This window comes from Vulpes lagopus, chromosome 3 (genome assembly GCF_018345385.1).
Source record: "Vulpes lagopus strain Blue_001 chromosome 3, ASM1834538v1, whole genome shotgun sequence".
Classification (NCBI taxonomy): domain Eukaryota; kingdom Metazoa; phylum Chordata; class Mammalia; order Carnivora; family Canidae; genus Vulpes; species Vulpes lagopus.
The window spans coordinates 36,803,866-36,830,884 of NC_054826.1; the positions used below are offsets into that span (position 1 = coordinate 36,803,866).

General features: G+C 41.0%; 1 protein-coding gene across 5 annotated transcripts in view; it reads right to left on the reverse strand.

Annotated features, from left to right (window-relative positions):
- The window catches only part of EBF1 (EBF transcription factor 1), a 381,185-nt gene that overhangs the window by 209,708 nt on the left and 144,458 nt on the right, over nt 1-27,019 (reverse strand). The window lies entirely within an intron of this gene.

A 27,019-nucleotide genomic window follows, 5' to 3' on the forward strand; every position in this document is an offset into this window, starting at 1 on the left:
TGATTTCCGTCTGGCCTGGGGGGCAGGCAGCAGAAAGGGCCCCTAGCATGGGTTTGGCCAGGCGGCTACAGGCTCCCAGTCTTCTGCCTCTCGGACACCTCCCAAGGACACAGCGCCCATTCAGGATTCGAGTTCTCAGAGGCTTTGCAATCAATAACATATGGCCACGAAAGCACTAGTGCTATACAAACAGACTGAAATAAATATGCTCAGCAAATAAAATATCTGTATGTGAAACAACAAAGCTTTTAGTTTAACTGCAGAAAATGAAAAACAAGTCTACTTGAAACCAGGCTAAATGAGCAACCAGTTATTCAATGTGAATTTTTGGAGATGAATGAGCTGGCAGATGCTTTCTTCGAATCATTAAGAACAGATATCAATAATTCCTAAGAATTGGAGGCAAAATTCACCAGAAGCAACTCAGTGTGGTTGGGGGCCCACCCTTATTCCCCCCACCCCCCAACGAGGAGGGCTGCAAGAAACGCCGGGGCCATATCAGCTGTTTAAAAAGCCAAGTGGTTCCTTCCACACCAGTTTGTTAGCCTTTATCTTACATGCATCTTTTTTTTCTTTTCCTTCCAGATTCATGATCTCAGATTAGGTAGGTGGTGGGGGCGGCTCTGAATATACCTTCCTGTTACCCAAGACCTGGATCAGAGAAGGTGCTTATTAATATCATGGAGATATGATTTTTAATGATCTCTGAAAACAGCCTATATGGGTGTGAATAATGGCACTGTCTCATTGCATGCGTGGTTTGTGCTTTTGTCTCAGACAGGTTCATTTTTCACTGGAGGGGAAAGGTTCATGCCGCACGAGGGGGGTAACCAGTTGATGTTACAAGGCTGACTATTAGGCCCCTTGCTGTTCCACATGTCACAGGGAAGGACTCCAGCCGGCAACCTTAATGCCTACTTCAGCATCTTGAAGAAATTAATGAACACAGCTTCTATGGCAAAACATTTCAATCAACCCTTACCAGCTGTGCCTACATTTAAGAAAAAGAAAAGGGTGGGGGGTGGAAATGCCCAGGTTTATCAAAAAAGTTTCTTCGAAAGATCAACCGTGGTTTTGGCTGTGTACAGGGCCGTGGGAGGTGGGGAAAGGAAGAGCAGAAGGAATAAAGGTAGAAGGGTGCCAGCACCGAGTGCCAAAAGATGTGCTCTGGCCCTTGTGTTTGTTGAACAAATTAAGCACGTTCTGGTTTTTCACCTGCTGAAGTAGCGGCAGTGCATATGGCCTAGAAGTTAAAAATAAGGAAATATGCATACATTACCATACTTAATGGACGACCCTCTCCATTTAATATGCAAATTTCCTGAAATATTACTGAATGCCGTCTGTTCTAAATGAATAAATTTGAATTGCAATTAGAATAATCCTTTATAATTAATGAAAACTGTCAATTTTAGTTCATAAGTAATTTGATTAACAGGATGATGGGACACTTATCAAGTTCACTGGACTGCTAGGGTATGAGAAAACTGACAGTGAAAGCGGGGCGGGCCAGGCATTCCGGCTCCACCGGAGTATTATCCTAAATTATTGATAACACAAGCTAATGAACTTCAGAAAGTGAACTCTGGGGGCCTCATTTAAAGGGACAGCATCGGAGGACGATGGGCATTGCGAGATGGAGATCTTTCAGAATGCATCTTTTGCTGGTATTTTTGGCTCATAGGAAAATAAATGTTTAGAAATGCCAGGGCAAAGGAAAACATTGGCTCAAAACATGAATTTACCGTTTCCAGCTGTTGCTGGAACAAAAGGAAACAATAGTTAGAGGATAAATGTAAGAAGAAACAATGCAAAAACATGTGGAATGAAGTTTATGGTAATGCATCACAGACAGAGGATGTAGCCAGAGCAGTGGAGCCGGCTGTGGTTCCCTTCACTGTCTTCCTTCAGACAGACAATGAACAAGAACTTCTTAACTGGTATTAACTGTACATTTATATAAAGCAACTGACGGGGAGGAAAGCCTTGGAGACACACACAGTTATGGCACAAACAATAGATGTCCCTAAAGCAGGAGATGCCCAACACATTCTCCTTGAGGAAGGCAAGGCTGTAGAGAAGAGGGTTGATGTTACAAGAAAACACTGGCATTCTTTTTTGTTGTTGTTGTTAATTAACACGAAGACATAGTAAGTAAAAATAAGAAAAGAAGCTATAAAAAAAAAAAAACCTATTTTATCTTTTCCAGAAATTGATTCCAAAACTCAAAGCAAAAGTGCCAGTTGTATCAAGATTGGGTCTACATTTGAGGACTTTCACACTCACTGGCAGGTGTGAAAGTTGATTAAGAATCTTCACATGGGAGTCTGCAAGAACAAGGGTCTGGCCTTCTTGATTCTCAGTATCCTGGCAGACCTTGCTCTTTCATGCCTTCCATACCTGTAGCTCCTGATAGGGACAGGTGACTTCCTTGCCATCTAAGGGGGCTCCAAATTTGGTTGATGTTGGCAGAATAGAATCAAATCGTAATTCTTTACTTATTTGCTCTGACACCTGCTAAGAAGTGCCTAATTCCAAGAATGGGAATTATCTATCCAAAAGACCTCTTATCCCTGAAGCCTTAGATTCTATGTGGTACAATCCAGTCATGGTAATCTCAAGATCATCAAGAAATAATTTTCAAAGAATAATACTAGCCATAAAAGTGCGTCATTACAGAGGTACACCATGAGAACTCCTGGGAAAATACCAGAGACTTAGCAATCTCAGTTTCATCCCTGTGGGCCACCTACACCACTCACCTCATTAGATTTGATAGAAAAATTAAAATAAAGTAATTCTATAACAATGACAGTGATAGTGATAAAAGCAGTACCCATTAAAAAAAAGCAGTACCCATAATTTATTGAAAATTATTCTAAATACCTGACGTTGTGCAAAGTTCTTCGAGTCATTAAAGACTTAAAGTGGCCCCGGAAGTACATATTACACCCATTTGACAGGTGAATAAACCAAGCCTCAGAAAGATTAAGCACCTTACCCAAGGAAGAAATCTCAACCAGGAAGTGGCAGAGTCAGGACTGTATTCCAAGTCTGTCTGTCTCTGGAACCTAAGCTGTTAACCTAATATGTATTTTAGACTGACTTCTGTTTTATAACAGTGTGCTTACGTGCTGGGCATATTTAATTATGCTATAGTTTCCCTCACTTCTCAATTACATTTTCATTTCCTTGCTCTGGACCACCATGACTGCTAAGTTGCCCACGCCATTTGTAAGCCAGCTCAGTGGGTATACATTTGGAGTCATTATATCCCCCTTACATGGAACAAGCAGGTCATAAATATTGTCTTTCATTCTTCAATGTGTACTGCAAACAATACTTTAGCATCCTCTACTTCCCATAAGGTGTCTCCTGAAGTCCGTATATTTAGAGCTAAGTTTTCAAAGCATGACAGGCCCCAGGTAATGCTCCTTCCTTGGACTCTGCCCTAGAGCCCCATGTAGCCACTGTCCTAACCAGCCAACTTCAGCTCTGGAAGATCTGTAATAAAAGCTGTTAGCTCTTTGACACTCAATAAAAGAAACAAACAAGAAACCAATGATGTTCTTGGTTATTAAGCTTTCTATTAGACCTAAATAAAATTAAGCAGCTGGTGGCCCTATGTCTCCACAAAATTAATATTAAAAACTCTCTTTGAGCCATTTAGATCTTTTGTACATACAGTCCAAGCCTCAAGCACCCTCCTTCTTCACAGCAGTACAAGCAGTTTTTCTTTTTCCCCTCCAGGCTTCCACTAGTCTTTCACATGCTTCCAGCACCCAGAGGATTTCTTTGTTTTTCCCTATAACTTGCCCCTACCTACAAATCCCCAAGGTAATAACAAGAGAGTCATACCTGGATCCAAACCCCACCGAATACTGGAGATCATCCAGCTCAATGTTTCTCAAGGGTCATGTGTGCACCGCTGGTGTTAGGTGATATACTTTTATTATTTAGTGGTTACATATTTATTTTCACATGTATTAGAAAAGAAAAACCATAAGAAGCACATCAAACTCATGATTTCACATATAGCATTGCTTAGCTCAAAACCTAAGTGAGTATTTCGGTACAAAATAATACTCCTGGTGGTACTCATCTACAGCAAAAGTCACAAGGGTATTCTGTGAATGACAGAACTTCCAGAAGAACTGATCTAGCTTAACCCTTCTTTTTCCTCAAGGGATGATCTGGAGCTTAGGAAGGGCAGGCAATGTGGCAAAGGAGAAGCAAGGCTGGAGCTGGATCTCAGATGTCCTAGTGAGGTGCTATTTCCTCTACCCAGGGACCTAGGGCTTCATCTGGTTCACTTTGGGAAGAAAGAGGAAAAGTGAACTCCAAGAAGGCTGCAGAGCTGCCCCTGGGGCCATTGAGAGAGCAAATATCAGCACTCTCTTCTTCTTTAGCCAGGCAGCTCCACTTGACTTAGGTTTAATTTGAGGGATCAGCATCTGATTTTCTTTGAAGAAAGTGTTTTACATAAGACTTTTAAAAGGTTTCTGCCGATGAGATGATTAAAGTCTTCACCTGCTGCTGGATTTGGTCTTCTTGTGCCATTCAACTTTGCTCACAGGAAGGCAAATTGGTCTATCAGTATGGTCCAGCTACTCCCAAATTAAGGCTCAAGGGCCGTTTATAATAGAATCTGTCGAGGTAAGGTGTGGTGGGGTGAGATAATCTGTTAATATGCAAATACCTGGGCCCCACCCAGTACTTTATAGAAACAGACTTTCTGTGAATGAAGTCTGATAATGTGCATTTTTAACTAGCTCCTTGGGTGATTGTACTGTGAGCTAAAACCTAACAATCAATATGGTGGAATGATAGATTACAAACCAGGGTTAAGAGAGAAACAGAACTAGTAAGAGATAAAGAAATTGTGACCAACACAGAAAGACTGAGAAACTGGGATTTAATAATTTACTGATCCCTCAGTGGAACACTGTCTTGGTGACTATGCCACCTTATGATAAAGTTATCTTAGTACTTGTAACTAAGCCTATCTTTCACCCACACATCCCTCCCTACCTCTTCCACACTTCCCCTTCCTTTATACTCAGGTTGGTTGGTTTGTTTTCTGAAGAGAATGGTGTAACCATAAAGTTATGACTTACCAACCAAGTACCCAGAGGAGCATACTGTGTGCTAGGCGAGGCATTTAAACAAAAAGAAGACAAGCCATTGCTCAATAGCCAGTTCCACTCTGGTACGAAGCTAAGGCATTCATTTTAAATGCATACTTTCTCCAAATTTCAACTAAGGGTGGCCTTGTACATAGAAATTAGCTGCTGATAGAGTTTGTGTGGGCTTTTAGCTTCTGCATTCATTATCAATGGAGCCAACTCTCCCAATATACCATGGCCTAGAGTTCTTTGTAAATGGATGTTAAAATTTTCACTTGGTGAAAGAACACAATTTTTTTCTTGGCAGTTCAGCTCTGGATTCAGACTCCATCTGTTTACCACTTGTTGGACCTTGCAAGGATGTGCCGACACCCTCTAATGCTAACATGGGTGGTCACCTCCCAAAGAGCAAGAAATAAACCGGCTTTCATTAACTGCTGGTATTTATGAGGATCTTACAATGAAATTAGAATTTTTTTAATGGCAGTTTAGAATAGCAACCTTGTAGGAGAAAAATGGTAGTCATGTTACCTGGGTAACATGTGGTCTGAGCAGCCAGACAGGAAACCCCTAAGAGGGTTCTTATCTCATTGATAAGATCACCCACATCTGAGGGGCCAGTGAGAATCATCTCAGTGTCTGCCACACTGATATGAAACATGGGAGGATACCAAATGATGTGCTGGCAAATAATGAAGAACCATAACGACACCAAATGGGGAAGCGATCTTCCTTCAGGCTTGAGAATGAGAAGTTACAAACTGTCAATGTTTCAAGAAGATGTATTCCTACAAGGGTGCTCATTTTTCAGAATAAGACAGCAATGAACTGGCCTAGACTAAGACTTACAAAAGAACTGCACCTTCTCTTGTACACCTGAAACTAATATCACACTATATGTTAACTATACTGGAATTAATTTTTTTTAATTTAAAAATTAAAAAAAAAAACTCAATCTTTCCTCAGCCAAAGATTCACTAGTCGTCTATGTAGGGAGAAAGAGTAAGAATGTTCTGGAAGCAAAAAAAATAGGGCTTCATTCAGTTATCAAACACCTGTCAAATGCTAAGCACTATATGCATCTATTATCTCATTTAAACTTCGCAAAAACATATTATGGTAGACTTTATCCCAATTTACAAATAGAATTGTGAATTGTATTAAGGTTATGCAACTTCCCAGCTGAAGAGGGATTTAAAGATAGGACTCTAATTTCTAAATTGTGTTTGTTACCTGCCATATACATTGCACAGAGCCCCCACAAAAGCACAGAAAGAAAAAATCTAGAGAAAAAATGGCATCTTGGCAAACATTCTCTAAATTCCCCATAATGAAGATAACAGCCACAATTTCCAAGCACCTCTCACGCACATGCGTGCACAGGCACACATGTACAGTTTCATTAGCTCTTCTTACCCATTCTGCCAGGTGTTATTATGATTTTTAAGTCACAGAAGAGGCCACCAAAGCCAAGAGGAATTCAGTTACATCCTCAGGTTGACACAATGACTAACCAAACTGGGCTCTAAACTCAGATCCATCTGACTCCCTGTGCCCTGTGTTTTCTACCACTACCTTCTGTCTTTTCCTAGGAAGAAAATCTTCCTTTTCCATTCCTTTCAACTGGAGATGAAGGCAAAACAGAATATTGACCTTCAACTCTAAAGAGGCTAAAAAAGATGTGTTACTGCCTGCTTTCTACACTTCCAATTTGCATCACCTGGACACACACTAGGCCCTGACAGTCAACGTCCGTTGCATAAGTGAGTGACATGCAAGACATGAGCAGCGAGCAAACGCTTTCCCAAAGTCACTAGAACTCTTGTGAGCCTGTTCCGCCCAATGGATTTGCCTGCCCCTTTTCCTTTCAGTGCTGGCTCTTCCTTTGGGATGGCTCACTAACACTCACCTGGAGAAAGAAAGGACAGAACTGGAGAGAATGCCATGAATACTGAGGTCTTTGAGTTTTAATTTGCCTAAAAATCTGTGTGTTGTTCAAACAATGTAGAAATTAGCCATATGGGAACCTAGCTTGGATACATATCTTCATCTGTCACCACATTTGGGGAGAAAACACTACAGAATCATTGTAGTGTTTAGGCTTGTGGAGAGGGAGAAAAGTCCTTTTGGAAGCAAACTAATACTGAACACATGTTTATGCTTCTGACCTCACAATATGGTAACTAATGATGGTTCTGCAAATAGACTTGGGAAAATAAATGAATGATTGCAGAGGGGAGAACCCCAGTGAGGGTGATGAGCTTCATTTCACCTACATTAGTCCTTAATTCTTAACAGGACAGCCAGCACAAATTCTATGCAGCTTGCCTAAATAGAGGAAATCTATACCTTATTCTGAATTCAAATCTTAGACCTAGCGCTTGTAATACAGTGCCTTAATAGCTTCCCAAACTCTCATTTGGCCTCAGTTATACAACCAGCTGACACTGAAAATAATTAATGCCCTTTAGGACTCGCATCTGCTCCTATGGTTCCAAGTCAAGGTTTTTAATTGGGCTATTTTGGCATTTGGAGACAATGGCAAGGTGAAATAACCTTTCTTTAATATTTTTGAGGTCAGCAGATAGTCCTGCCAAAGGTCATCCTTCAGGTTCACAAATGAGTCATTTGTATCACCTAATGCAATCTGTGACTTGCAAATTGCACTGGGATGTGTTAGCGTGCATTAATTAGTCCATGTGATGAATACTGAATTCATCATTACTAGCCGGAGCTTGTAGAGATGTGCCAATACTTGTTTTGGTGGTTTGTGGTTGCTTATTTTTATTTTACACTCCACTTCCAACCCTAGTCCGAGATCTTCAACACCCGGGGCTCAATAATTGGCACACTGGAGTTAACCCTCTCCCTATGGCGTGGCTGGAACCTGGGAAAAGATGCTTTGGAATAGAAGGATTACAAAGCAGGAAGCAACCAGAGTCTCCCTGTCTTTGGTTTGGTTGATCTATAAAACTCAGCATCAAAAGATGATTCCTTTTCCCCCTTTATGATCTGTAGCATTCCTAATCTCCTTAGGGGAGGGAGGGGAAGAAGAAGAGAGATGCCTGGGTTAAACCCTGTGCTCAGAGCAGTGCCCTGAGTTGCTCCGGGTCCTCTCAGCTGCTTGGCAGCTACTGCCTATAATGAAGGCATTATTAATTTCAGTTTCAGGGGATAGAAAATCAGGATGTGGACACTGTATGGCTATACCATCTGTGCAGTTGACATATATTGATTCATACCTTCTTCCCATCTGTCCTTGACACTGTGCAGCAACAGAGGTCACAATCTTCTCTTTCCTGGAATTTCCCCCAAAAGCAACTTTCTGCCCAGTGTTCTTTCAGTGATTTTCTTTGGTTGCTATTGTATGCTTCTAAGGAAAACTGGTGGCAGAGCTTCAGCATCTGTCATCTTCCAGGTAGATCCCTTTGACCCAACATAACAATAACCAACCACATCAAAAAGACATACGAAAACAAGAGCTCCACACTTTGCTTTAAAATGGATCTTCCCATTCTCCAGAGTTTTGTGGATAACAGAATTAAGGCATCACTATAGAAATGAGCACATTCATTTTACACAGAACGGTACAGTAGCCGATTACATTATAAACAGCAGATTGAAGGGTTTGGAAAAGTAGATTTCCAGAAAGTTATGAAGCTGAAAATCAGCAGGCAGGTGTATCTTGCTCTACATTAAGGATACTAGAAGAAAAGTAGTCTCCAGTTAATGGGATATTTGTGTATATTATGCTTAATATGTATTTTTTGAAAAAAGAGAATTATCTATTCCTGTAATTGTCGCATCCAACATGAGAAAGCCTGAGCCAGATTTTAGAGGGAATTTGTTTCAAGGACTATCATGTATTATATTTTCTTTTTTCTGACTATTCTCTACCCAGGTGAAATTGGACACACAAATAACTGAATTCACAACGGACTTTTTGAGGATTCAAGTGGCCACTTCTATCTGCAAAGTAAGAAGTAAGTGGCTAATTGCAACCCAAGTGAATGGCTGAGCCTACAATTAGCCAATTAGGTTGCCTGTTGGGGGAGGGGCGGTGGCAATGCAGAGAGCCTCTCCATGGAGCTCGAGAAACCCCAGGAAGGGTGTTAGGGGACTCCATCAAAGCAGAACTCAGCTGCTCAGAATCGGAGGATTCATTGTTATAGTTTTTCCTATAGCTCTAAAGTTCTGCAGTTCCAGGAATAAGTACTGTATCAACCTTCCAATGGTGGTGGTGGGGAGGGAGGACTTTTTTTTTTTTTTTAAGATTTTAGCAGGTGCCAGTAAATATCCATATTCTAAACAAAGTAAATGCCCAACCCTTCTTTATCTATAAAAATCTCCTTCTTTCTCTGCCTTTCTCATAAAATTATAGATGAAAATGTCAGAGACATTTAATGTTGAAAATGAATCCATCTTTCAGTTCTTCCTGAGAGAAAATAATGCAGCTTTCAAAATATTTTAAGGAAATTTCCCTTGCTTTGGAGGGTGGATCTCAGATCATGCAGCCAATTTGATTTCAAAACAGGAAATTTCGTTTTGATTAAACTGTGTAGCTCTGCTGGCTTCTGCAATACTGGGCAAGAAATAAAAGTGTTTGGTGGGGGGCAGGATTTGAAAAGAGCCACACTATACCAAAGGGATATACTATTAGCTCCTTTAAATCAGCTCTAGAGGAAACAACATTGAATCAAGAAAGAGCGGACAAATCACCACCTTTCTGGGCGCCAGATTTTCCCCATGTGTAAAACCAGAGACTGGTTCAGTCCATTTTAAGGTCCCTTTCAGATCCAAAGCTCCATGATTCTGAATCTACAACACTCACAGTTCATGAAGTAATGATAGACCAGTCAAGCCCCAGCCTGTGGTAAGCTAAGGAAGATTCACAAGCAATTGCCTCTGAGCTCTAAGCCAAACCTGTGCACGGCTTGACAGTGCCGCCTTTCTCAGGGCCCTTTGGGTGCCAGCATCATTTTAATGGTCATCCTAGAACTGAGTTCACACAGCCTTGTGCTGTCTTAATCACTTGTTGTTTTAAGCTCCTAAGACTTTCCGCATAGCCCAGATGTGTCATTCACAAAACTGCCCCTTGTGAGAATTACAAGAGAAAATCATATGTTCTTAGTTACCTCACTTTTTATTCTGCTGCTGGGCTCACCCTGGGGCCCCGGGAGCCCATTAATGTCTGCTGTGCCCCATCATGGGTGAATAAACAATTGGCCAAGAAGACAGATTTTTTGGTCAATGGTAGCTTCATTTTTACTGATAGTTCTCCTGTCTTTTCACTGTTAATGCTCACTACCCTCCTCATGCAGAGATACTGCAGAAACAAAGGTGGTTTTAAATGTGGTTTAAGGAGCTTTGTGTCTATAAACATGCAAATGTTTCAGTGTGTTGCTAAAGTCACATCATAAGGCCCTGGGAAAACACAAACCTCTAGATGCCACCGGGCAAAAAATTTCCTTCATTTGTTCAACACAGACATGAGAAGCAGAGGATAAATCCTCCTCTCTTTACATCAACTACAGCAGGATGGTCTAGTGTCACTGGTTTGCCATTCTCCTTAGAGCCTCCAGAATGATCTTTTAAAAATCACAAACCATTCCTCCCTTACCTTCCAAATGGTTTCCACTGCTTTTAGAATGAAATCCAAACCCCTTATAATGGCCTAGTTCCTGCCTACTTCTTTAAGCCCACCCATATTTCTGCCCCTCTTTCTGTTCCTGAAATATACTGAAAGTCATTCCCTTTGCAAATGCTGTTCTCACTGCCTGAAATATTCCTCCCCATTCCCTCACTCACCACATGGCCAGCTCTGTCTCACTAAGTCAGATTTCCAGAAAGGACTCCCTTGGCTGTCCCATCCAAAGTAATTCCCACCCATGGCCATCAGTCAACTCTCTATTATATCAATCTGCTTTATTTTCCTCAAAGCATGTATCACTTTTGTCTTATTCATTGTCTAGTTCGCCCCTGGAATGCAAGAGCTATCAGAACAGGGACCTTGTCTGTCTTGCTCACCTCTCTATTGCCAGGAATAAAGAAAACATACAGTGAGTGCACAATATTTGTTGAATGAATAAACGATGAATAACTGGATCAGTAAGTGAAAGAAAAAATGAATTTTTTTAATCAAGGGATTCATGGACACCTGGGCTTTAAGAAGTCCTTGAACTCTCTCAAATTACATGTAAAATTCTATTTACGTGTATTTTTCAGAGGAGATATTCTACAGCTTTCATGGGATTCCCAAAGGGTCTATGATTCCTAAAAGGTAAGATGGACTGTGGCAGAGCCTATTAGTAATCGGACCCCTGATTTTCAGCTGATCACAGAGCTGTCCTACATTTTCTGGCCTCCCATGTGGCCATGTGACTACTTCTGTCAAAGAAGATGTGCGGAGAAATGTTAAGTGTAACTTCATTGAGTGCCTTAAAAGGAAAGAGGTATGCCCTTCTTTTCTCTGTCCACTGGCTGTGATACAGGGGTAAAAGCTGGATCTCCAGCAGCCATCTTTGACCATTAGGTACCTTGGGAATTGAAACTAGGCACAGCAGAGCAACAAAATAAAAGCCAGGGACCTAACACCATCAAGCACCATCTCATTCTGCACTATCTCTGGGCTTCTTAAACAGAAGAAAAAAATAAATTTCTATTTTATTTACTGCTATTTGGTGGGATCATGGTAGGTAGAGATGACAGGGTATTACTTGCCACCTATTTAGTTATCCTACTGTTTGCAAAGTAAGGGAATGCTCTTAGAAGGGCATCAGTATGTTAACACAATATGAACAGACATGGTCCATGGTGCTACTGCCACTACTCACCTGTCCAGAAACAAAATTTGGTGGAATAGAAATGGGACAAAATTTAAAAATGGATCCAAATGGTACGAGAGGAATTTCTTTCAATAAGCCTCAAACTTGGAGGTTTACTAGAAGGCAAAACCATGAATGCAAATAAGACTTGTTCGATACATTTTATTTATACTTCCCCCATTAAAATGTACCTTTAATGTATGAGGTACCTTTCTAACAACAACAAAAAAAAATCCTTTCCAGAACTATTTTTTACAAAAATAATGAAGCCTATCTATGCATATTTGTCTGCAATTCAACAATTTTACCAGGTACTCTAGCTCATTTTTATTCAGGTCAACCTATAAACAAATGATGATATTTTTTGTTATATAAATGCATCCACGTGGTGTCAAAATTTAAAATTAATTTTTACATGTTGATTCTGGAGGTAACAATAAGAAGTAATGACATTCCCATACAAATCAGGATTATTATATTAAAATGTTCTAATCTTGTGTATCATTAGAAATAACTATCATAGTTAAATTAAATTATTGACCCACAGCAATGAAAATGCCCAGGATTTATTGTACATTATTTGTGTATGATAGATTGTTTAATAAATTTGTCCATAGAGACTTTAGTAATTTATTAATTGCAACTCAATCAATACAACCACAAATAGAGGACATTATTATTTACAAAGTGGTGAGCCAATGGAAAAATAAGTCTTCCTCGTTGATGTAAGATATGATGAGAAGCAAAAGTAACCCAAATCTCTTGACTGCTTCCCTCCACCCATACCTTGGGGTTCATTTCAGTTAGCTGCACTTCATCTGTGCCGTCTAGGTCATGGCTGAGATGAGAATATGGAGAGAGATTCACAGCTATATTAAATACCTTGAGCAAGTGACTTAACTTTTCCAATCTTTCCTCCTCCTCAACTCTAAGTAGGGATAACACTAGCTCTTATCTGTAGAGATATTATGAGCACTGAATGGGATAATGTAGCAGTGCTGCCGAATAGTAAGCTCTCATTAAATGTCAGTTACCATCATCGTCATTGTCATCATCATCTTTTTTCCCTGTGCTCTTAACTGGATTTCCTATAATGAACTCAAGAGTTTCTCGAACCTTTTTTTAGTTCATAAATCCATGAGGTCAGTGCCACCATCTTGTCCTTCTTTCTGTCTCCTAGAGCCTCCTCTGTTGCCTTGAATGCAGTGCTTTGCTCATAGATGCAGGCCAAGCACGGGTGAAAGGGGGTATGGCTCTACACCCTGACAGGTACACAGCTTACCATTTTCTGAACCTGCATCACCATCCCTATTCTAATAACATGGGGATTTAAATGACTCAAGAACAAGAAAGAAATGCCTCTTACCTCAATACCAGTAGGCACAGCCTATATTATGCTAAATGCCACTCTGGGTCCTTCCCAGAAAACACTGGCAGCAGCCAAGTTCCCAGAGGCAGTCTGCACCCAATAGATAAGATGAGGCAAAGAAAATTGCACTAGACGAGACGGATGACCTTGCTGGCTTGCGTTTAGCTAACAGTAAGCATGGATATCATTTACTGATCACTTACTATATTCCAGGCACTGTTCTGAGCACTTTGCACAGATTTTCTCATTTAATTCTTGTGACAAATTGTACAAGAGAGTCACCATTATTATTCTCTCTTTACAGTTGTGGAAAGCTGGGCTCAGAAGATTTAAAAAGCTCGCCTGGAGTCAAATACAGCTAGAAAATTGCAGATCTTGGCTTCATACCCAGATGACCTGACTAAAACCTACTTCTCAGAACACCATACTGTGATGTTCTAGGAATCTGTTCTAAGCATTTAAATGGGCATGGATCCTACCACCTTCTGAAGCCTCTGATGGCAATGCAGAGGCAAGCCACACAATGGTTAATTAGGATCTCAGGATGTCTGACACACGGGGGTTCATATTTCAGATCTACTCCTTACTGGCTTGATCTTTCTCTGACTCATTTTTCTCATCTGTGAAAAGGGGATGATAACAGGGCTTCCTTCACAGACTTATGACGATTAAATGATGTGTTTGAGTCAAGTCCTCTGCATACTGCAGGGCACATAGTTAGTGCTCAAAATATAAAACTATGTTGATTCATTCATCTCTCCTTCCTTTAGAGATACATTAATGAAAAATAAAAATAGCGCCCTGTAACTTATCATAGTCAGCCGTGAAACCCTCCTCCTCACATCTGGATGATAAAATGTAATTCTTATGAAAAAAGATAATTTTTCGGCACGATGTTCCCTATCTGCAATTACATCAAAATCACATTAATTGAGCTATAACACTGTCAGGCTCAGCAGCTGGAAAGCGCATCCATACATTCTAAAGAGAAGGCCATTAATTCAGCTCTCTACAGCGCGGCAATGAAATTGGGATGTCCGTTCTCCAGCATGATTTACTGTCTTTCAAGCTGCTTAAGTGGGAACCTCTACAAAAAGATTTAAGTTAAGTGACTCTTGTGCTGCTCTGAAGCTCATTTATTATTGAATTAAGTTTTCATTTCGTTTAAAGGGAATAAAGAAATATAGTTTTATTTGAAACAAGGTAAAACATTTAAAAGAAATCGGCTATTATGATCCTGGAAGCCAGTTTATATATTTGCAAATGATCTCACTCTGCTTATGCTCTGCTGAAAAGCCAAATTTAAACTCATAAATATTACTAATATGCATATAATTTGAGACTTTTGCATGAGAGCTCATCCTTACTTTTCATACTTTATCATTCCTCTCTTTAAAAAAAAAAAAATTAAAACCAAAGCAGTTAGGAAATGGACTGGTGAAAACCCAGGCAGAAATAAACATGCATTTTCAAAAAGTCTAGATTTTCTTTATGACATGGAGGGAAATATTGGAGGGAGAAGAGACTGGCAGGGAAATACATGTTATAGGTTATCAGCATGTGGCAGAAAAATCAAGGTATGGTAGGCATATAGCATTAAAAAATTTACAGCATCTTGGTCCACAGATGAGTTGTGTGTGGCAGGCAAATAGAGAATAATTCTTTACTAGTGGAGGAAGCATGACTTCAGTGCCTAAATTATTAGCCTTTACATTAGGCACCGGACAACAAAGCTCCTTTAGAATTAGTAGTCCTCTCTCAGTCCACTGTCTTGATAAAAGAGATGGCATATTTCCATATACTATTTCCTCTTCTAAATCTCATGCAAAATAGCCAAGAGTTATAGTCCCTATATCAAGAAGTCTCTAAAGATCTAAGCTCTTCTGAACAAACTATATTTTTTAAAAATCTGCTAGGACCCCTATAATGGTGTCATTTACACTCCAGTCACATGTGTCTACAGCACAAGACCCTTCATAATTAGGTATATACACTATACCAGCTCACTGCCTAATTAGCAAATTATGTTGAAAATAGCATCCTGCTAATTAACGGTTATTATGGCATTTCTGAAGCTGAGGCTTTAATTATCACCAACCTAATGCTTGTGTACAGAGAAAAAAAAGAGCCCCCCCTTTTTAAATGATCAATAAGTGCAAGAGATTATTATAAGGCAAATCTGCTGACAGCTGATTAATTTGTTTGATGCAAAGTTGCTGCGTGTTTCATATTATTTTATAGGAGTTGCAGGAAAAAGGTACATAATTTGGTTTCATTAGCAACCTCTGCGATTTATCACTAGAAAATGCACCCCCCCCCCTTTTTGTTGTTTGTTCAATTCCCTCTGTGTTTTTGCCTGTACCAGCATCAAAGTCAAGAGCAGGAAGTTTTAATTAAGTGACACTAATGAGGTCGTTGAAAATGATACTTCAGCAATTCAGCATGCTGTTAAATGTGTTTATTCTATAATGTCATCAAAGGTGATTGTTTTCCCTCGTAATAGATAAAATTCATTACCATAAGCATTGTACTTTTGAGTGTTAGAAATACGAAATGCAAGTTAGTCAGGTGTATCTGTTGCACTTCTTTTCTTCTGCTTCCAACTCAAATTACTGGACCTAAAACAAAACTTTAGCAAACAAGACTCACTCTGCTTTATTTTCTATAAGTCTCCCCTGTTCAATAATTAACAGACCCTGCCAGTGAGAAACAGAACAAAAATGAGCATGCAAATGACTCATCAAGGAATGCTGGAATCAAAGGGAGTCATGAGGGAGAGAAAGATGTTCTCCTTATCCTGGCCATTGTGTCTCTGGACTCTGCTGCTCTGACAGCCCAGAGCTGCGCACCTCATAGCTGCATGCCTAAGCAGCTCCACCAGCAGCAAAGGCACACTGTATGATTCAGCATTTGACTTGAAATGAGGACATTTTGGATACTTTTTCTTTTAAAATGGTTCCAGCTTTCCAAATACAATTACGGTTGTCTGACCCATTTTGAGAAATTAATTATCACATTATGAATTTCCACACTTCCTAAGAACTGAAAATAATTTTTCACATTTCTGAGAGATGTGGGGGGAAGAGGAAGAGCAATAAAAATACTCCATTTTACAGATAGGAAAAATTGAGCAAAGTAATTTATCCCAGGTCTGAGGCACAGCAGACAGGAATAATCCCTGTTTCTCTTCTTCTCATCAAATCAAACCGTTAACCTCTGCAATTCAAAGTACTCACTCTTGATTTCCTTAGGTTACTCATTTTCATATCTTGGACATATTTAAAAGTTCTACAATGTTTCTACAACAGCCTGTTTTTCTTTGAGTGAGACCATTACTAATGACAAAGTCTTCATCACACTAGCAGGTCTCATGTCTTCCCTGGATTTGGACAACAGTAATTATCTCCCACCCTAAGCTTTCCATTTACAGAGTTTGCTTTTTAATGCCAAGGGAAATCCATTCTAACCCACCATCTTTCCTAACTTGCAGCAGGAACTATTCTTCTGACAACAGCGCTGCTAATTTATAGCAAACTAAATAGGCTCTGCACTTCTTTACCGACTGACCAGCCACAGATCAAGAAAAACAGGTGTTTGCGTCACTTTTAACCACTGTGACTGAGAACTGAAAATTGCTTTGCTTCTTCCCCACACCCCCAGTTTGGGCTGGTTTGATTCTGGGTCAGGGGAATGAATTAGATGACTTTGTGGAATTGTTCAGGGCACTCTCAAAGACTGAACTATTAGCCACTTCCCTAAAACATCTCAGGAAAATTAATATTTAGTATTGTGGAGCAAATCAAACTTTGACTTAACTGGTCATTTTTCAACTAATTGGTTGCAGAGGAAACTCAAAATGCTCTGGTATTACAGGAAAGTATAAGAGGTCACCAGCTTTTTATCAAAGAGTTGAACACAGGAAAAACATAGAATGACTCAGAAGTATTAGCAAGGCAGTAAAGGTTCTTCTCTCTAATGTGAATTAATGAAATATGAGAACACATACATCAAGAGGCTCATGGGCCTCTAATAATAATCTAGGAGGCTGCAAAGTGCTGAGGCACCTTCATAGAAGCAACAGATCCTCATCTGTGAATTAAGGAAAGAATATTTCTAGAAGAACCAGAATCCCTTTACCAATTTTGATTTATTGTCTGGAATTTAAACCTCTGCTTCGCTTTATGGTTCCCCTCTTAACTTTAGCAATCATCCAGATGCTCCTTAGTAAAATGGCAGAGATAAATGATAGGATGCAGTGCCAAAGAGGGTACAGAGAGGTGAGTGCTCCTGCTCATGGAGGGGTTGGGGCAGTAGAAACTGGTACAGCCTCTCTGGAAAGCACTTTGGTATTGCATTAAGAGTTTAAAAACATTCATATCCTTTGATCCCATAATTGCACTTCCAGGAGTCTATCATAAAGAAATCAGAGACACTCGTCAAAACATTATTTATAATAACAAAAAATTTAAAACCTAAATGTCTAACATTGGCCGATTGGTTAAAGAAATGATGATCTATACACCCAATGTAATATTATGCAGTCATTAAAAACATGTTCAAGGAATACATGTTAATAAAAATAAAAGCAACAAAGAAAGCTAAAGATATAACTGAGGCATTACATATATATACACACACACATATATATTATGTCTCCACATTTACAGATTTCAAAACATCTATTTATGTAAGCATTAAAAACAAATAGAAAAGAGATACCAAAACGTAGACAGTAGTTATCGCTGGAAGATAGAATAAAAGGTAATTTAAATGTTTGTATTTATACTATATAAAAATATTCATTTAATAATATTAAAATCAGAAAGTCATTCAATAATACATCTTCTTTAGAATGCACCCTGTCGGCATTAGGAATTTATTTCATGGTATATTTTATAATTATATCCTTATATAATTTATTACATAATCAGTCTAAACATTTTTTTTCCTATTAACTTCATAATTTCCAGCTCCCTGAAGCTCAGAGAATATTGAAATGCTGGCAACTACCATTCCAAGGCTCTCAGTACAGCACTCCCAGAACATGCCTTTAAAAGACACCCTCGCGTTTCATGACCATAGTAGTGATCTCAATTCGTATAAAGTTTCCTGCAGATTCACACAAGGCAAGAGTGCAATGTTGGAAGTCTCAAATCGTTTCATAGCACTATCTGGGGTCTTCATGGATAGATATTTTCCTTACAGGTTTCATTACTAATTTTACAGAGTTACAGACACTCTTGTCTCAGATTTCTCAGAACTTCTGAAGCCATTTTCCAGTTAGGTAAAAAAATTTGCCCTGGGCTCAGGACAGACAGAGCCATGGCTTAGTTTCTGTGGATCTTTTGCTGTTGTTGGTTGTTTCTACCGTCACTATTTTGTTATTTTTTGTAATCAGTCACAAACTAACAATATATATGTACTGGGTATTATCTAAATTTTGAAAAATAAAAACTCAAAGCACAGAAGGGAAATTTAATATGACATCTAATTAATCTTATTTACCAAGGGTGTTTTCTAAAGGAATGTTTGGAAATGTTTCCCACTAGAGGAAAGGGGGGTAAGTCCAGCTGCCAGAGGAAAACTTACTACAATAGGCGGCCATCATCCCTCTGAAGGATAACATAATTACAACAGAAATGAAGATGCGAAAGAGGTGCCCAACAAGCTACCTTGTCAGCTAGCGATGAGGGAATCAATAAATTGTTTGCCTAACATTTCCCAGTCACATGCTTTTTTTTTAAGATTTTATTTATTTATTCATGAGAGACACAGAGAGAGAGAGAGAGAGAGAGAGAGAGGCAGAGACACAGGCAGAGGGAGTAGCAGGCTGCATGCAGGGAGCCCGATGTAAGACTCTATCCTGGGTCTCCAGGATCACACCCTGGGCCCAAGGCGGCATTAAACTGCTGAGCCCCCCTCCGGGCTGCCCTCCCAATCACATTCTTAATACAACTGGATTTACTTGGGCTTCTGGGATACTCAGAAAAATAATATAGATTTCTCTCTACTAAGGAGTAAATGAAATAAATTTAAACTAGTCATCAAAGGGCTCATGGATTGTTTGTCTTAACCTTTTCAAAGGCATGAGCTGGAGGAAAGAGAGCTGAGAACAAAGAGATCTAGGCTTTCGTCTTGGTCCTATTGCTTACTTGTCACTTTAGGCAGGTGACTAAACCTCTCTGAACCAGTGGACCCTTATCTGTGCATGGTTTTTCTCAAAGTGTGTTGAAAAGCTAAATAACCTAACCATAGGCGAGAAATAGTCGAATGCTCTATATCTTTGGGACTTTTTTTCATTTTAAGATAAACACACAAAAACAAGTAAATTAGATCTGCACATGCCTTAAGAGGAAAGAACCTGAATGAATACATTTGGATCACAGATCTTTTAAGAAACACAGCACCTCCTTTGCTTTCTGCTCATATAGAAGGACAAACTGTGAATTATGGGTATTGTGACATTACTCTACACATAGAGTAGAGTAATGTCTCTGTGTAGAGTAATGTCACAGTTTTAAATACTCTTTTTTTGTCTGGCTTTTATTGAATCATAAAAAAAGGAAGAAAAAACTTGCCCTTGCCCAGTGTCTATCATATCAATGAAAACAGGATATCCAAACCATAATATGGGACCACAGGAAAATTTCACCATGTCCAGTACAAACAGGCAAATGAGAATATACATGTGCTGCATGTATAAGTGTGGATATCATGTGATTACCAGGCAGTGAGGCTGACACAGACTCTCCTGAATGGCTTAAGGAAGCTGAATCACATTTGAGAACCATGTGTCATTTATGTGCATATTAGCACCCTCCTTCCTTCCTTTCCTCTCTCCCTTCCTCCCTCCCTTCCTTCCTTCTTTTCTCTTCCCTTCCTTCCTTCCTTCCTTCCTTCTTTCTTTCCTTCCTTCCTTCTTTCCTTCCTTCCTTCCTTCTTTCCTTCCTTCCTTCCTTCCTTCCTTCCATCAGTGACAGTAGTGCACTTCATACATACATACACACATAGGAACAGCCCTACTATTGCCCGACTTCATTGGTTCCTTAAAGTCACCTGGAAGATTAGATGCCACCTTACTTTGGGCAGGTAATTTAGAAGACAGAGGCAAAGAGAAGCTTCCAGAGTAAAAGATCCTGAGAGTCTCCTTTACCTTCCTCTTTTCTGAACTCTCAAGTTCAAAAATCTTCCATAATTCAAATAAGTCATTCAAATTTCAACTCTCAGACAGGCCTTGAAATGGGCAGTTTTCAATGCCTGGACAGAGTACAGATTATTTAAATTCAAATCCCTGCAAGTTATTTAATCTCTCAGAGCCCCAGTGTCCTTAGTAGTCATAAGATAAAATGAGGTAATGCAGTGTTTACACAGTGCCTGACACAGTGTCTACTAAATGTCATTACTAGAGGAAGCAAAACCAAAAATTAGCCTGGACCTGAACTAAATGTTACAAGGTAGATGCCATTATTATTCTCACTTGACAGAAGTAGAAACAGACCCATAGAGGTTAATTTGCCCAAGATTCAGAAAGAAAGTAAGTGGTAGAGCTGGGATGAAACCCAGGAAGGCTGGCTCCGCAGCCTGAGCTGGAGCCGTTAATGGCTATACTGTATTTTGTGATGATGTTAAAAATCTGCCCATTCTATTAAAAAGAAACACAGACACTAGAATTTAACCTTGAAAAATGATGGGCCCAGTTTTTGTCTGGCCTCAGAAAAGGTACCTGGGAAGGCACATGCCCTTCATCCAGCTCCCTGACACTCATCCTGCTCCTCTGCCCAAGGGAAGATGAGAACAAGGGATTTGCCTGGGGGAACTTGGAGCTGGCCACTGGTAGGAGGCCATGCTCTAAGGGCACAGTTAAGGTGAACACAGAAAGCACACCCCATGGCACCAAGAAGCTGAGGACACATTCCAAAGACATGAGACAAATGTGCTTTCTGCAGCACAGCTACCCCCCTTTGCCCACTGAGCCTCCGGGGAGTCATGGGCACAGGTGCTACTGTCCCACTCCCAAATTAGCATTAGCAAACCCCGGGAAGGCCAGCCAATAGAACATCCAATATCCTGCAGCCATTGCTGCTCGCACGCGCACATGTACACGCGCACCACAAGAATTACATGGAAAGAGCAAGCAGGAGAAAACCGGATATATCCCCCCAAGAGGAGAGGGTAGCACATACAAAAAGGCAAACTAATAATATTATTTCCTCCCCTTTAGTGACTCTGTTAGAAACGATCAAACATTCCAGCACTATGATTAGCCATTTCTTGGTTGTTGTACATTGATACAACTGGATAACTCACCTCAAAAAGTATAAAAGTCCTAGGAATGGTGGCCATGTATTCATTGCAACGAATGTGTAATGAACACCTACAGTGTGCTGATATACAAGACAATACCCACATGACACCAAAGATCTGCGAAATACCCAGAGGTTTTCCAAATATGCAGATGATTCATGTTTCATTGTTATCCAGCTTTCTTTGCCTAAAGGGCCATTTTAACTCTGCCCTCAATAGGATGTAGTCAAGTAGATGGATCAATGGAATATACATGATGCTACTGGATTCTTAAAAAGAAAAAAAGAAAAAGAAAAAGAAAGAAAGGAAGGAAGAAGCGAGCCCAGTATTCCACCCTCTGCCCAGCACCACCTATGATAAATACATATCTGTGCGTGCCCCCAGGTTGTCTGACTACTATTACGAAATGCTTTGCTGATCCTATTCTTGCTTTTTGTCAATACGAGCAAAGGGAAGGTGACATGGAGTATAGTATGAAAATGGTCTTTCACTTACTCCCTTGTGAGCTATCTTTCCAGCACTCCATTTCCCACGTCGGCTGATCATCAATGGATGGGCAATGTATATAGCACAGCCGATGGGAGAATAGACTCTGGAGGGAAAGCATCTCAGTTCACTTCAGTTCTACCATCTACCACCTGTGTGACTTTAGATCCTTCAGACTTGGTTTCCTCCTTGGTAAAAGGAGATAATAATATTACCCAAAGTTATCGTAAAGAGTTAATGAGATACACATATAAAGTGCTTAGTGCACTATGGGGCACATGCACGACATGCTCCTCACAGACATTCCTGGGCACCGACTGCAGTGAAGGCATGTGCCAGGCATCATGGGGGAATCCTCAGATATCCAGATGAGTGGGACAGTGACCCTCCCTGCAGGCGCACACTCCCAATCCACAAGGGGGAACAGTATTCTATTCCAAGTCACTCCTGCGCCACAAGCTTCCAAGCATGTTTACACTCCAGCACCTACCTATGGCTTTGCATGGCTTTCTCTTTTGGACTGGAAACTCCTCAAGGGCAAGAACTTTGTTGTGGTGTTTTAATCTTGTTGGTCTTCCATTTACCCCAATGTGCACCACATATCATGAATGGAATAGGCTCTAGATAAATGTTTGCTGAATAGATAAATGAATAAAATAGAGAACAGGAAGTACCACCAAAGCAGGCACTACAAAAGTGCTATGAAAATTCACAGGAAGGAGAGATGACTTTTATCTGGTGATAGCAAAGTGGGGGCGGAGGGGTATGACCAAAGAAAGTGTCATAGGGGAGTGAACCCTAAAGTGTGGCCTCAGAGAAAGGCTGGATCAGTGAGGCCAATTGAGGAGGGTCATTCCGATCCCTCCGTGGCCTAAATTCATGCCTCCTCTGCCCCCCGTAGTACAGGGAAGTGCAGGTGCACGATTATCAGAGGACTGGGGTTGCATGGGGCGGGGGCTGTCCTGGGATTCAAATTCATTTTTCTCTGAAGTGCCCTGAGTCCTATCATGCGGGGGGTTCACATCAGCTCCATCTTTCTAAAAGATTTTTATTTTCCACCCAACCTGGTTTAGCATCATTGAGAAAGTCTTCCATATAAAAGATTAATAAATAATATGGTTAGGAAGCCTCGGATTCATTCTGGGCCCTTCAGTACCCCTGAAAGAAATAGGCAAATTGGACAGAAATCAAAGAAGGGAAGCCACGAGGATTAAAGGGAACAGCAGCGGGAGCTACTTATAAGGGTTCCCGCAGCACCAGCCAGGAATAAGCAAAGCTCGGGGAGGACAAAAAGGCCCGAGGATCAAATACTCTCCCCGAGCAAGGGTGTAGGCACACCGATGAAGGGAAAGAATTGCTCGGGGTCACGCAAAGGGGTAGAGCAGAGAGGAATGGGATGTAATTACAGAAAGGAAAACTTGGGCTGAATATCAGGGCAACCTTCTTAAGCGTGGGCTCAATTCGAGTGCCGAATGGCTTCCCAAGGGAGGCAGTGGAAGCCCCATCGCTTGAGATGCATAAAGCCACTGGACAAAGAGCTGAGAAAGAGAGTGTGAGGAACAATCTGCCTGCACAGGGGGTGGGACAGGTGACCTCACAGGGCCGCACGGCTCCACACTTCAATGACACGTCAAGATGTATTTCATCAGGCACCCACTGGCGAAAGCCTAAAGCATTGTCCCCCCCACACACACCCTTGGCCATTGTGCTTTCTCAATACGCCACTCAAGAAACATTCCCATTCACTTCAAGAGACCCTCCACGGCTCCTTGCTGCCAGCAAGAGCCGTGAGAATAATATCTCGCATTGGATCCTGCGTGTTCACACTTGAAGGCAAAACACGGCTTTGAAGGAGGAATTTTAACTCTGGCTCCAATGCCTTAGTCTTTCTCCTAGAACTGGGATATTTTTATTTTGTTTTGTGTGAGACTCTTTCAAAATCAAAAGAAACTCCTTATTCTTATTACAGGACCCTGAATGGCCAGTATAAAATTGTGCTAGTTTCATATATTCTCCAAATTGGTCAGACAGCTCCTTTTACCTCCACGGGAGGGGCTGACATATCTAACATGGACCGTCATACCCACAATGACCTGGGCAGCTTCACCTTTCCCTCCCCACCCTGCCTCTCCCCTCCCCTCCGCTCTGCTACACCATGATGTGCCTCCTAGTGTTTTCCAAACAATGTGCATTCTCTTCTCCTCCAGGACCCTGTCCTTGCTGTGTGCACTCTGTCCCAAACACTCTCGTGCTCTCCCTATCTTCATTGTTATATTCATTGGCTTAGGCTACCATAACAAAATATCACAGTTTAGGATGGATTACACAAAAAACATTTATTTCCCACAGTTCTAGAAGCTGGAGATTTCAAGATCAGGGTGCCAGCATGACTGGGTTCTGGTGACTGGCTGGCTGCCTTTTTACTTACCCTCATGTGGCTGACAGAGAGAGAGAGAGAGAGAACTCTGGTCTCTCTTCTTTTTATAAGGGTGCTAATCTCACCATAGGGGCTTCACCCCCATGACCTCATCTAAACCTAATCACTTCTCATAGGCTGCACCTCCTAATACATCACATGGAGGGGTTAGGGCTTCAACATATGAATTTCAGGGAGACACAAACGTTCAGCCTAGAACATTCTACTGGTCTCCTTCCTGCAGTACACAGATTTAAATGTTAGCTTCATTAAGTCTTCCTGATCTGGCAAAAACTGAGCTAGGGCCCTTCCAACTGGCATCTAAGCCATCCCGGATGTAGCCCCATGAGGTCCCTCCATGTATTTCCTTGTTCTACCTTCTTACCATTCCACAAGAGTGTAGAAGCTGTGCCCATCTTACTCTCTGCTATAATTCTGAAACCTGGTACACAGAGTATTCCTCTATGCAATATATTAATCAAGAGGGAGCACATTAAATAGGGTCCATGGGCACTCAGTGCTCCTCACAGTCTCAATGCGTACTTGAGTGCTTAAGATGTGTGAGACAAGGGCTAGGTCTTCTGGGGAATGCAAAGAAGAGCTAGAAACTAATCCTCAAAGGCTTACAGTCTAGACTGGGAGAGAAGATACACAAATAAATAACCTGACCTTAAGGTACAAAGCTAAATGTGCCATGAGACATAGTGCTATGGAAATTCAGAGGCAGGACACACATTTCCAGTTGGGTTGGGGGAATTCCTAGAAGAGGCTGGTGGAACATGAGATGTATAGATGACACCCAGAAAGTGGGTATACCAGAAAAAGATCAGAATAAGCAAAGGCACAGAAGCTGGAAGTCTCCAGCGCCTTTGGCTCAATAATAGAATTGAACTAAATTCATTTCTAGGGAAGCTGCCTTGACCACAAGCATCTTGAATATAAGGCTTCAACCTTATTATGTACACAAGGGAGTGATGCAATCAGACTTTGCTCTGTGGTTGTGGTATGTGATTTGGTAGGAAGTGGACATTTGTGTTACAATTTATAAGAAAACCTTTTCAAGCAGCCAACCAGCAAGCAGTTGGTATTCTTGGAGGGTCAAATACGTCTTCTCTCCCGAGTGAAGGGAGACTATAAAGCAGCCCCCTTGAAACTGTCTAACAAAATCCCATCGTGGAAATCCATCCTTCTTAGAGCTATGGAGCCGGGATCCTGTACAAGAACACAACAACCAAGTTAACAGAAGCCCTGGATTATGAAGTCTGACTATCCTAATTTGGAATTCTGAAAGGGTCTCAGGGAATTTGCTGGCATGCTTTCTTATCACTTTCCTCATTAAGGGCTTTGCCCAGGGGCTTCCTTAGACCCTGTCCAACTTCTAGACCTCCTGCTTCATTTACCTGGAGGGCAGCTGCAGCGCCTGACCTTGCCCCGATGCATTCTGGGAGGGTTTCCTCCCCCACTCCATCCCCGGTTCTATTTAGCATTATTGTCAGCTGCAGCCTTTGCCTGTGAGAGAGCCACAAAGCAACCAGCCAAAGGGTGCTGTAGGGACGACACATGCAAACAGCTTCCTCTGGGAGAGGAGAGACTTGAAGACTGTGCCCAGGATGTTTACTCACCATTAAACCCAAAGGAGAGGATTTGCCAAAGAATAGGAGGTCCCACATGAGATGGGGGTGAATCAAGGGAGGAATGATAACTGGCACAGCACCTGCTGCCACTTGCAGAACTATAGGATTCCAGGCCACCAAAGTACATTTCCTTCTAAAGATCCGGTGATATTAGCCCGATGTGAGAGCCCAGGAAACAAAAGCAAAAAGAGGCAAAATGACTTCCCCAAGCCCAGACATTTGGCAAGTAGTAAAGATGGGATTTGAACCTAGGTTTGTCTGACTCCAGAGCCTAGGATCTCAACCATTTTTCTATGCTATTTGGTTGCTCTATTTCTTGGAACAATCTTGCGGAGCAGAGAGGGCAGGCTGTTTACTTAGCAAGGCACCAGTTACTTACCTTACAGCCTTCTATAAAAGTAGGAGAAGAATTAAACTCTTCCCACACAGCGAGTCTTCTGCCCCCCACTGGTCAAATGGACTTTGACAGGAAGTAAATCCCCAATCAAGGGTGCTTCCCTGTGGACCAACCCTGGTATAAAACCACTCCAGATGAAAGGATGGCCTATGGACGAGTTGAAACCAATTATTATTATAATCATTATCTGTGTAACATTTGGGCAGGAGGTAGCTCCTGACAGTTTCTTGTGAGAAGTTATGTCTGTCTGACTGAGCAGAGTTTAATTGAAAATGTCAACCACCTCGAAGATCATTAAGGTGAAGCTCTTAGCCTCAAGAAAAGACAAAACTGAAAACAATCATCTGTTGCAGCTTACAACCAGCTGTATTGGGGTGGACAGAAAACAAAAACAGTGAACATATGGCACTTGGGGCTTTTTGTAAGCCATTCAAGCGCCAAATCCTCAGGTCTGCTGTGAGAG